Raw genomic sequence first — 10,977 nt, forward strand, 5'->3', positions numbered from 1 at the left:
ATTAAGCTGAAGCAGCCACAGTTGCATGATGTTTCAACCACCGGGCTGGTTTAGTAAAATAGCAATATATTGCTATTTTATTGCAAAATATATTTGCCATCGGGTTGGACAACAACTAATGTTTGCTCAACCATGCTGGTTCAGGACAATCACATAACTGGAAATTGAGCTGATGAACCAGCCTATGGTTATGCATGATGTTCTAACCACCGGGCTAGTTTAGGACAATCACATTTAGTCCAAGCCTGGTTTAAGAAATGAAGCAAGTAAACTATCTAGCTCAATCCCAAACAACCATTGGGATGGTTTAGGCACCACTGACCTGCGTCGTATCTAGCATGTGTATGATGCGCTCCTCAAAAACCTTGCGTCCCGTCCACTTTTTACAGATGTCCTTTCTATTTGGAGAAACTCTCGTATTTTCATGCCAAAATGTCATCATTGTAGCAATGACCGCACTTAGGCTGTCTCTCCTTTTCTTGTGTTCTATTGAAGCCCACAGACTTCTCGATGGATTGGTATGATCATGCATTGCTTATGCTCTACATTCAACCACTGGAACCATGTTGGTCCTTCTGATTGACAACATCTTCGACATTGTGCACCCAAGCCATTTCTCCTTTGTTTCAGGGGACACCAACATAGCTAATGTCGCTTGCTTTGTAGCTAGTTGACCTAAGCTATGCACCCCTTTCACTTTCTATAGGCCATTTCTTAGGGTTATAGAGCATCGCCTCTTAGGCGTGCATCTCCTGAGGTGTTGGTAGGGTTGTTACTCTAGAAATTATATATTTGGATTATGGTAATCACTTGAATGGCCTGATGTTGATGCCTCGAATTCTCCCACCAATCGTGACACCACAGCTCGTGTTCTTCGCTCCGATAGCAATGATCGAATGCAAGCATCTGCAACCGCTTCCTGCTATTGCTCTGCAAGGAGTCTTCTTTCTTCTCGTTGTTTCTCCCTTCGCAGATGTTGCGAAAGTGTCTTCCATTGCTGTTTCGATACCGTGCCATCGCTTTCCTTGACCCGCAATTCGTTCCTTATGCCTTGACTTGGCTTTTTAGCTTTCTTGTCTCGCAACCTCTGTCTGCTTCTCTCGCAAGCCATGGTGAGCTGCATGTTGCCATTGATGCTAGGGCCACGATCAGTCCAGAATAGGCCTAAAGAACCTAGCTTGTGAGGCAAGCAAAATAATAGAAGACAACTTACCCGAAAGAAGACAATGTCAAACCAAAGTCTACACAAGGTCACGCCGAGGTGCATGCCGGTTGCAAGGCGTTTGCACAGTCAGCCATCTCTACGTCTAAAGCAAAGGGAACACAACCAACAAAACTCATAATTAAAGAGCTAAACTCGTGTACATTTCCACGAGAAAGCAAGCTTAAATAGACACACAAGAAATAAAACGAAACTCACATGCAAATGGCATGAAGCACGCTCTAAGATACTGACATTTTGGTATAGCTATGAGCTAACCAAAACAATAAGCCCCCATTGATTTATACTAAAATCCCCATAATCACTTGACAAAGCATACAAATGCTAGTTAGATGTGGGGAATCTAAAATTCCTACACTAAGTGCTCTGCAAGTCCGTTGAGCATGTTCCACATGAAATGCTTTGGATCAAACCAGCTCAGCTTCGACTTCACAAAGCGGCCTTCACAGCTCGCAAACCTGCAAACACATCCCCAAATCAATAGCTAAACTACAAACATCGTTAAAATACACTGTGGATTGGCCCACCAAAAGAAAGGTCTGCCCCCCAACAGGTTTGCTTCACAAATCCGCACACAGAAGATCATCCCCAAGGAGCATTTGTCATAATAAATATGAAGAAAGGGACTGGAAGGCTGTCGGAGATGAGCAATTGCTGCATGCAAGGACGAAGAAGCCACCGAACAGACGTGCTGCCGTCATGAAGGAGAAGACGAGAAGTAGAAGGACATCGGAGAGGAGACAAGCAGGCATTGCCGAGGAGAAGAGCAGGCCACCGCAGAAAAGGAAAACTGCAGAGAGGAGAAGAGCAGGCCACCGGGGAGGGTAGAGCAGGCCACCGAAGAAGAGGAAAGCAGTAGAGAGGAGCTCCATCACGCACGGAAGGAAACAAAGGAGTCGCCATCATCGAGCAGAGGAGCTGCCATCATCAGGCAACACAACAAATGCATTCACGACCATCACAAGCCAACAAAAACACAAACCCTAAAATGCCCGAACCCATATCTTAAAACCCAAAACTGCACCTAAACCACACTTAAACCACAATTAAGAGTGGTCAAATTGACCAAATGAACTACTTCCCAAAGTGGGTCCAAACAATGGCCCTGATTAGCAAACACTAACACGACCACCCCATAGGACCCTTGCAAGGGCCAAAAAGAGTTTGCCCAAAGTACTTTCCGTATGTACTTTCTATAGAACTCGATCATAAGTGAAGCTTAAGCTAGTTCTTTAGGAGTGAAGTGTGCTACTATATAGTAGTACCCTTCAGGGTGAAAGTTTCTGCCTTGAGTGTTCATGTCAAAGTAAGAGCGGCCTTGCTCTCTCTTCAACGGCAATGGACTCCTTTCTCTCCTCCCTTGCCAAGCAAGATTGGAGCCCTGCCTCTCTCTTCGGTCGCCTCCTCAGACCACAGTCGTTCCTTCACCTCGCCCCTCCCCATCCTCCTGATACTTGCTCCCCGGTTTCTTCTACCCCTCCCTCAGATCCAGATCTCCACGCTGTCGAACTCGACACCCTTCGACGTATCTTCGACCACTTTGACGAGAACAAAGATAGCAGAATCAGTCGCGAGGAACTCCGCCGCTCCCTCCAGATGTTCGACATCTTGGCCGACGAACATGAGCTCTTCGCCATGATCGACGCTGCAGACGGGAACAGTGATGGGTTCTTAGATTTCTCCGAGTTCATTGCTTTCTACTACTCGTTGGGCGAGGAGAGCTCGTTGGCTCAAGAACTAGGACGGAAGAACCCCAGCCAGGAGGAAGCAGGTCTTAGAGACGCCTTCCGTGTCTTTGACAAGGACGGTGATGGGCTAATTTCTGCGGAGGAGCTTCAGTCTGTGCTCTCAAGTATGGGGCTCGACCAAGGTCGTAAGCTCGTCGATTGTCGCAACATGATCCACAGGGTGGACGTTGACGGAGATGGGCAGGTGAACTTCGACGAATTTAAGCGTATGATGACTGGTTTCTCCCAAAGTTAATAGGATTGCAAAATCTTTACGAAGGTCCTCTGGTATACATTTGCCAACTTCGCAAAGCGACCATTGTGCTTTTGCTTTCGGTTTCTCGCTCACCATATTCTCCACAGATCACCGCCATAGCAGCTGGACGTTCGCTGTTTGAATTGGTTTGGATTGCTTCTGGGCTTCGATCTATTACAACGAGTTACTGCTCAGCAACTTCACACGTCTGTCCACTTGATTGAAGTGTGACATAGATCTCTCTTTGTTTTAGTTATTTTCTTGATAAAATTATATGAAGCTGCAGTCGATGGACTTTAGTCCTGGATCGGACTATTAGTCCTGGATGGATGCTCTCCTCTAATCTCCCGATGGTATTTAAAATTTTGACGTAGAGCAAAGGCATTCTCCTGCCGGGATTGCTTCTTGCATATTGTATTTGGTAGTTGCAAAGTTTAGCGTGTACAATATATTACGAAAGTTGATGATCTCTGATTTTGAAAGTTGTCTTACACATGCTCCGCGCATTCGACATATCAGGTGCTGTTAAACAAGGTTGCACATTGTAGAGTATTTGCATATATTGAAGGAAGTCTGAAAGTGGAGACCATTTCGTGGTCGGTTTTCGGCACAAATTTGCATTGCCTGATTTTCTTGACGGTTGTTGATTTGCATCCGATAACGCGCTGGACGAAGTCTCAAGGTCTAAGCAATAGTTACTAGAGGGATGATTGTGAAGGAGAGAACTCAGACGCCTATGTGATGCACTCATGGAAGTTTGTCGAAGGTAGATGCGAGCAACATGCGCAAGCATTGAAGAATGCAATGAGTGACGGTAACGTGGGATGGTGAGAAAGCGCGTAAGCTAGGAATTCATCCAAGAAAGAAAACGCGTATAAGGCCGTTTGTTGAATGAGGAAATGGACGCTCCACTTCACGAGGGGTCCCCCGATTACTTTATGGGGTGAGCGCCGGCAACGAGTCGTGTTTCTAAATGAAGCATCAAGTCAACAAGCGGTAGATGCTTCCTTTCTTGGGCCCCTTGCCCCCTCCTCTCGGCAATGGTTAGTCGTGTAGTCCCCTCAGGGTCGGCTGCCCGCGTTCAAAATTCCTTGTAGGGCATAGATAATCCCCTATGCAGCAAGCTCCTCTACTTTGAGCGGTTGCCCAATTAGTTCTCGACTGCGTTCAAAATCTCCTAGGGTATGTGCATGCCAAAGTTCGATAGTCCTCACACGTACACATCCCTTGTTTAGCTCATATAATCATTTAACCCTCTCTAGCGGTTGCCTGCATTCAAATCCCATTACAAGCAAAGTTGTTATGTCCACCCCTCGTGTGTGTGTGTGTGTGTGTGCGTGTGTGTGCATGTGCGCACATGCGCCATACTCTCGCACATATTCATGCTCTCCACAAACCTCAAGAAAGATGCAGTAGAACTTGCGTGTGTGTGTGTGTTTCTTTAAAAAAAAAGGGAAGATTCAACACAATGCTTTCCCTTAACGATAGAGAGAACATCTCCATAATCTCGCATTTATTCACGCATCCATTAACCTTAAGAGCGATGTATGAGAACTTTCAAGATGTCAAGCCCTTTATAACATGACTAAGAGTGCCCTTAAAGCTCAAAAATATCTCATTAAGTTTGGAATATCTATTTGAGCAAAAATGCACAATCTTTGTCCAATTTAAACCTTTCCATCATGTTTGATTCCCATATTTCTATTCCAGCAAAGTCACACAATTTCTATACAATTAATGAGGCACCAATTTCAACCTCTGCATGATGTTGATTCCCACATCTACCCAAATTAATGTTTTACCCAAAGAGTGAGAGACAAGATGATTACAAATTTCCATATCTTAAAACTTGGTATGCAATTCAAATTTGATTCTACCCTTACATTGTTGATGGTTGTGAGAAGAAATATAATTTCACTTATCAAAGTCATAGCTTTCAAGGCACTTTGAGAATGGCATTACAAATGTTGCAACCATTATGTGAAAAGTCATTCCAGGATACAGAAGGGCCATCTATACATTACCCATAGAGTGAGAGACTAAGGTGATTGCAAATCATAACATGGCTGGACTAAGCCCCAAGTTTTTTTCTAACTGATGTTCACCTCTCGATCTATGCAAGATGATTACAACTTTCCATATATTCTTAAAACTTGCTATGCAATTCCAAATTGATTCTACCCTTACATTGTTGTTGGTTGTGAGAAGAAAGATAATTTCACTATACTTTACCCATAGAGTGAGAGGCCAAGGTGATTGCAAATTATAACATGGTTGCACTAAGCCCACGTTTTTTTCTAACTGATAAATTTGTTCACCTCTCGATTTATGATTTTGGATTCCCCTGAGAGACATCTTTCCAACCCCTATAATGACCATGATACTTAGAGTGCTACCCGGCTAGCTAAAGTGCACAAGCCGAATGCTATGATTTGGAAGTTGTCGCATTGGCTATAGTCCCAAGGCTATTGGCGTGGAAAGTCTAGAGCTGTAAAAGGTGATTTTTCTTTTATATTCTAGTATTATATTTCCATGTGACTTGATGAAGTGTCATGTGACGTGGCATTCTTGTTCCAAGTCAACATTCCCCCAATCCGAAATGTTTCCATTTTGGCACTAAATGTTGCATTGAGACTCAAGCATGTATAAAGGCCAATTCATTGTTAGATTTACGGGTCAATGTCTCACCTGTGAGCCCCCATATGAGGACAACAAGATTTGACGAAGAGCAATTTTTGAGCAATTTTCTAGGGAGCCAATGCCGTAGTTGGGCTATACACATTAGGGTTTCAACACCCTAATCAAGGAAGATCTTGCATATCTCCACGTGAACACCCTAACTAGGGCCCTTTTTGGGCTGGTTTGGAGAATTGGCTCTCATGGACATATCGCAGGTACAAGACTTGTATGTAGACGGCAAAAAATGAGGATGGGATAACGACATGGATGACGTTGTGTGAGCTTGCCTCACTCATGACCTCAAGAACACTAACAACCAGCAGAGTACAAACTTTCAACTTGGAAGGTACGACTCCCAAAGTCTTCAAGGATTAAGTCCACAATAGTCATATGCCACAAATGCAACCATTTGCTTGTGTGTGGGTTTTTCTCTCTTTATGGGCAAAGTACCTATGGAGGATGAATTCTTTATGTGGTTTGGAGGTGCACTTCAAGGATGGTGTATGCTTTATGATTTCATGGATTGAGGTTTTTTCTCCAAGGTTCACTGTTGCATCAATGGCAGAACAAGATTGGTTGATGTCATGCTCAATTGGCTAGAGAAAACTTCGTTTACTCTATCCCTTGAATTACAAACTCTTCCTTCAAGATGTCTAGCTCTTTGCATCTACCATTGGTCGAGTGCTTTACATCCCACCAATTCAAGCTAAGTGCATGCATACTATGGGATAGGCATCAAGAAAATCTAATTAGATGGAGTTGGTTATCCCCAATGGCTAGTAGATTGTTGTTCCTATGCAATTCACATCCTTTCCTTCCGCATGTTATCATCGTCTCATCAAATAAGAAAATTTTCCAAGAGCTTCCCACTTCAACTATCATTGCACACAACAAATCATGGTAAGCCGCCCAAGCCCATCGAAGGAAGTAGTGTACTAGCCACTACTGTCGCCAAGGAAGCACTACCCTCATAGCTCTCAAGGTTAGTACTAGACTACTAGATCAAGCTCAAAAGTAGAAGTCCAATTTGTTGTAAGATGATGACCAAAATTTGGGCAACTTCATCCCCGAGAACATATGTTTGCATCAACGAGTCAGTCCTCCAATGGACCAAATGGGAGCCTCCTCAAGATTCCCTAATCATCACATGTAAGGTGACAATGCAACATCTTCTTTCTACCCCAACAAAATCTCGATCCAATCTATTGAAGGGGATGTGCTGCTTGCATAAAGATCCAACATTTACCAACCTCTAGTATGCACTACTTATGGATTTCATAGACATGAAGAATATCTACTAAGCTTTTAGAACTCTCATGATGCAAAATATGGGGGCTATAACCTTCTCCAGCTAGAACGTGCACAGGAGTCATTCCCACTGAAAGATGCACATTGTTTTAAGCTCATTTTAAGGTTTATTTACATATATATGCCCTAGATCTATTCACTAAAAGAACTCAAAGCCGGTCCACACACTCTAGATGGGCTACAATTTAGTATTGACTACATAATGTTTTCGAATTACCTTTTAGAGACAAAGGTGGAATGGTGCTTATGATTCACACTCATCTTCACCCCCAAATTTAGTATTGACTACAATTTAGTATTGACTACATAATGTTTTCGAAGGTGAAATGGTGCCTATGATTCGCACTCATCTTCACCCCCCAATGGTTGAAGAAAATGCATTTGGTTTCTTTATAGATGTGGACATTGCACTAGATGGTTATTTGATGCTTCTAATTCCTCGCAGGAGTGGATGAGGCTTCGGGAAAGGATGCAATTCATGTTGGCTAGTAAGAAAGTAATCATTGGGTGCAATTGGAATATGACCCTTCTTGAGCAAGACAAATCACATGACACACCTACTATATCCATAGAAGAATTCCATGCATGGTATCTAGCACTCGTTGACTAGTGCTCCTTTAGGTCTTTTTAATATATTCATAGGTACACTTAGCACAATCACCATGCACATGACATGTGGCATGGAGCTCGTATACATCATTTTATTTATTAGGTCAAGCCTGGTGGACTGATCTGTGCATGCACGGTGAGGTATTTAAAACCTGTCTCATCGGATCATCTGCTGATTGCACTGTCCTTCGATTTGGTTCCAGCCATTGATTACGTTGTGCTATAGAGCAAACACTTCCTTATCTTAAATCTTGAACTAGGAAAGGCTTGTGACCACGTCAGTTGGGACTTTATGTTGAAAGATATGGTGAAGTTGTGCTCTTTGTGTGGGTACTTCTTTGATAGTTTTCCAATTCAACACTCGGTGCACCAAGGCTATCCATTCGCACCTCTCTTGTTTGCAAATGATTGTAGAACAATTCCTATGGCAACTTGATTACCACCATTAGATCGGATCCCTAGATCGGATCCCTTCGAGGATTGAAGTAGATAGCTTTGTGTTCTCATATTAGTCTTTAGTTAATGACAATACCAGTGTTTTGGAAGCTGATCATAATAATTTGGAGTAGCTCTTACAGATCTTTTTAGATTTTTCCTCCCTCTCTGACTTCCGTATCAATGCACTTAAGACTATATTGTTATACTTGGGATGGGATTCAGTTCCTGGCTCTCAAATTTTTCCTACCTCTCTTACTTCTATATCAATGCACTTAAGACTATATTGTTATACTTGGGATGGGATTTAGTTCCTAACTGGCTCTCAAATTATCATTTCAAGCATACACCTACGAGCATGGTGTTCAGATATTTGAGTTAGCCTATGGATTTTGATTCCATGCATTAGTGATTGGAATGGGCCTTCACTTAATTGAGGCTAAATTTCAAATATGGAGGAATAAACAATTAACTTTGCTAGGATGATTGACTGTCCTCAAGCATGTTCTCAACCTAAGAATGATCTATGTTTTAATACTACTGCCATTTATCCTCAATGGATGTACCACTATAATTGACATGCTGGTCCGTGACTGGCCTATCTTTCACACTGAAGAAGTTGGGTGGATTGGGCATTTAGCCACTCAAAAAAAAATGTGAAATGTTCGGTTAGAGGTATCATCAAATATCATTCACTATAGCGGTGGGCAACTCTACGTAGATTTTGGATTGCAAACACGAGCATTCTTGGTTTCTCTCATGGACATGCTGGATGGCACGTAATTCTGCTCTCGAACTGTCCTATCAAGATTCAACACTCAAAGATCCTCACTAAGATGAGTAAAATATAGAGAAATCCTATTAGCATGGAAATGGACTAGTGCGAGAAGACAGCTCATTGGGATTGAATACCAAGCTCAACAAAGGTCTATTCGCAACCACGTAGCTCTAGTACAAATTAGTCACCAATTAGAAAAGAGGCTAAATGATAGGGGGTATTTCCAATTAGGCTTCTCTATGCAATTTAACAACATTTCAATGGCATAGTATTTTGGGGGCTCAACGTCTTTACCAGTTATCTTCAAGGTAACAAAATATTTGCAAGTCACCTTTGTAAGGTTGTTGCCTACATGACAAATAAGTATAGTTTTTAGCAATACTATGGACTTGAGGGGCTAGTGCAATGATAGAGGTAAGGATCTATCCGGGGTTTTCACTCTCATACTTCCATGTGGAAATATGTATAATATAGCTTTCAAACCTCCTTGCAAAAATTCCTGACTTTTGATTTGGTTATCATTTGGAAAATAAGGCTTTAGCCAGTATGGTTATCCAACCTTGCAAATGAATTTAATTCTTGTTATGGTGGATTTTGACTTGTAAGTTGTCCATCAAAGATAAAATCACAATGTGGAAGGATATTTCATTGGTGTGTGCAATGTTTGCCTTCAAGACCATTTTGGGTTTGCTCTGTGATTTTAATGTCTTTGGTGACATTTCCATATTCAGATGAATAACATTCAAATCATCATCCCATCGAGTTCAAAGAGCATATTGTTTGGTTGTCAAGTAGCTTGAATGAGCCCGTAGATTTGAGTTTGAAACCTGGCTCATGTAGTGGTGGTTATTCCACATATCTGGCTTCTTAGAATTTCAATAGTTTTCTACAAGCCAAGCTACTGGGTGATCTTCTTTAAGTTGTTCAGAGTAATGCCTTGCCTGAATTATAGGTTACTATGGAGACAATTGAAGTGAACTTTGGATAGCCTTTTTGGCATTATGGGAGGTCCTCTAGTTAGAGAAGTGTCTGCTATATTCCTTTTCATATTCCTAAACAACATACACAAAGGGAGCCATGCCTCTAGACGTCCATTTTTCCCATGCTGCTTTGCATCACGTCTCATCTTGCAATGCTGCTTGTTATCATCAATTGTTGTGTTTGCAATTCTATGCCTGATTTTCAATTGCGCAATAATCTTATGCATGCTATTTGGAAGGCGCAAGAGACATCATGAGATGTTACAAGTGTCACTACAAGACACATGCCATTTTCTAACATAAATACTGACCTTTTTTACACAAAAAAAGTTTTTTTTGACGGGCACAAAGGTTGGTATTTACGTCGCTATTAACGTCGAAAAAAAAGTGTCGCTATATAAACGTCACCATATAGCGACACCATATATAAACGTTACCATATAGCTACTACTACTGCTGCTGCTCATCCAAATCATCATCGTTGTCATCATTATCATCATGGTCGCATTGGCTTGATCCCTGGCCCTCACAAGCTACGCCTGATCCCTAGCCCTCGTCGAAGCCGTGTAAGCCAAATCCCTCGAGACCTGCCTCCTTGTCATCACTGCTCACCTTTGCTAATGGGACATTCGAGCTTGCACCCTAATAGTAAAACCATTTAATTGGAAATTAGATTGGAACTTAAAGAATAAAACAATTTAAAAAGTGAGATTACAAGTAGGAGTAGACTTATACCGTGCGAGCAGCCACCTCAGCCCAATTGACTGTCACTCCCATGGCCTCCATCTCAATAAACCATGGCTTCACTCCTATCCGAAATGCGCGTCTCACCTCTTTATCTGTGGGAAGGCGACCCATTTTAGCTTGCGTGGGCCAAATTTATGAGAGTTAGATAAAGTGCATGCAATATGTAATAAAACAAATAGAACAATAAATTAAATGAGAAGAAGTAGACTTACCACCCATGCCTCGAACACCAACCG

At 42.2% G+C, this 10,977-nt stretch overlaps 1 pseudogene; it reads left to right on the top strand.

Moving 5' to 3' along the window:
- The first annotated feature begins 2,503 nt into the window (after positions 1 to 2,503).
- On the top strand, positions 2,504 to 3,616 carry LOC147881264 (calmodulin-like protein 2 pseudogene; annotated as a pseudogene).
- The last annotated feature ends 7,361 nt before the right edge of the window (positions 3,617 to 10,977 follow it).

Source organism: Dipteris shenzhenensis, chromosome 31 (genome assembly GCF_047967505.1).
Source record: "Dipteris shenzhenensis isolate YYH24624 ecotype China chromosome 31, Dip_SZ_1.0, whole genome shotgun sequence".
Taxonomy (NCBI): Eukaryota; Viridiplantae; Streptophyta; class Polypodiopsida; order Gleicheniales; family Dipteridaceae; genus Dipteris; species Dipteris shenzhenensis.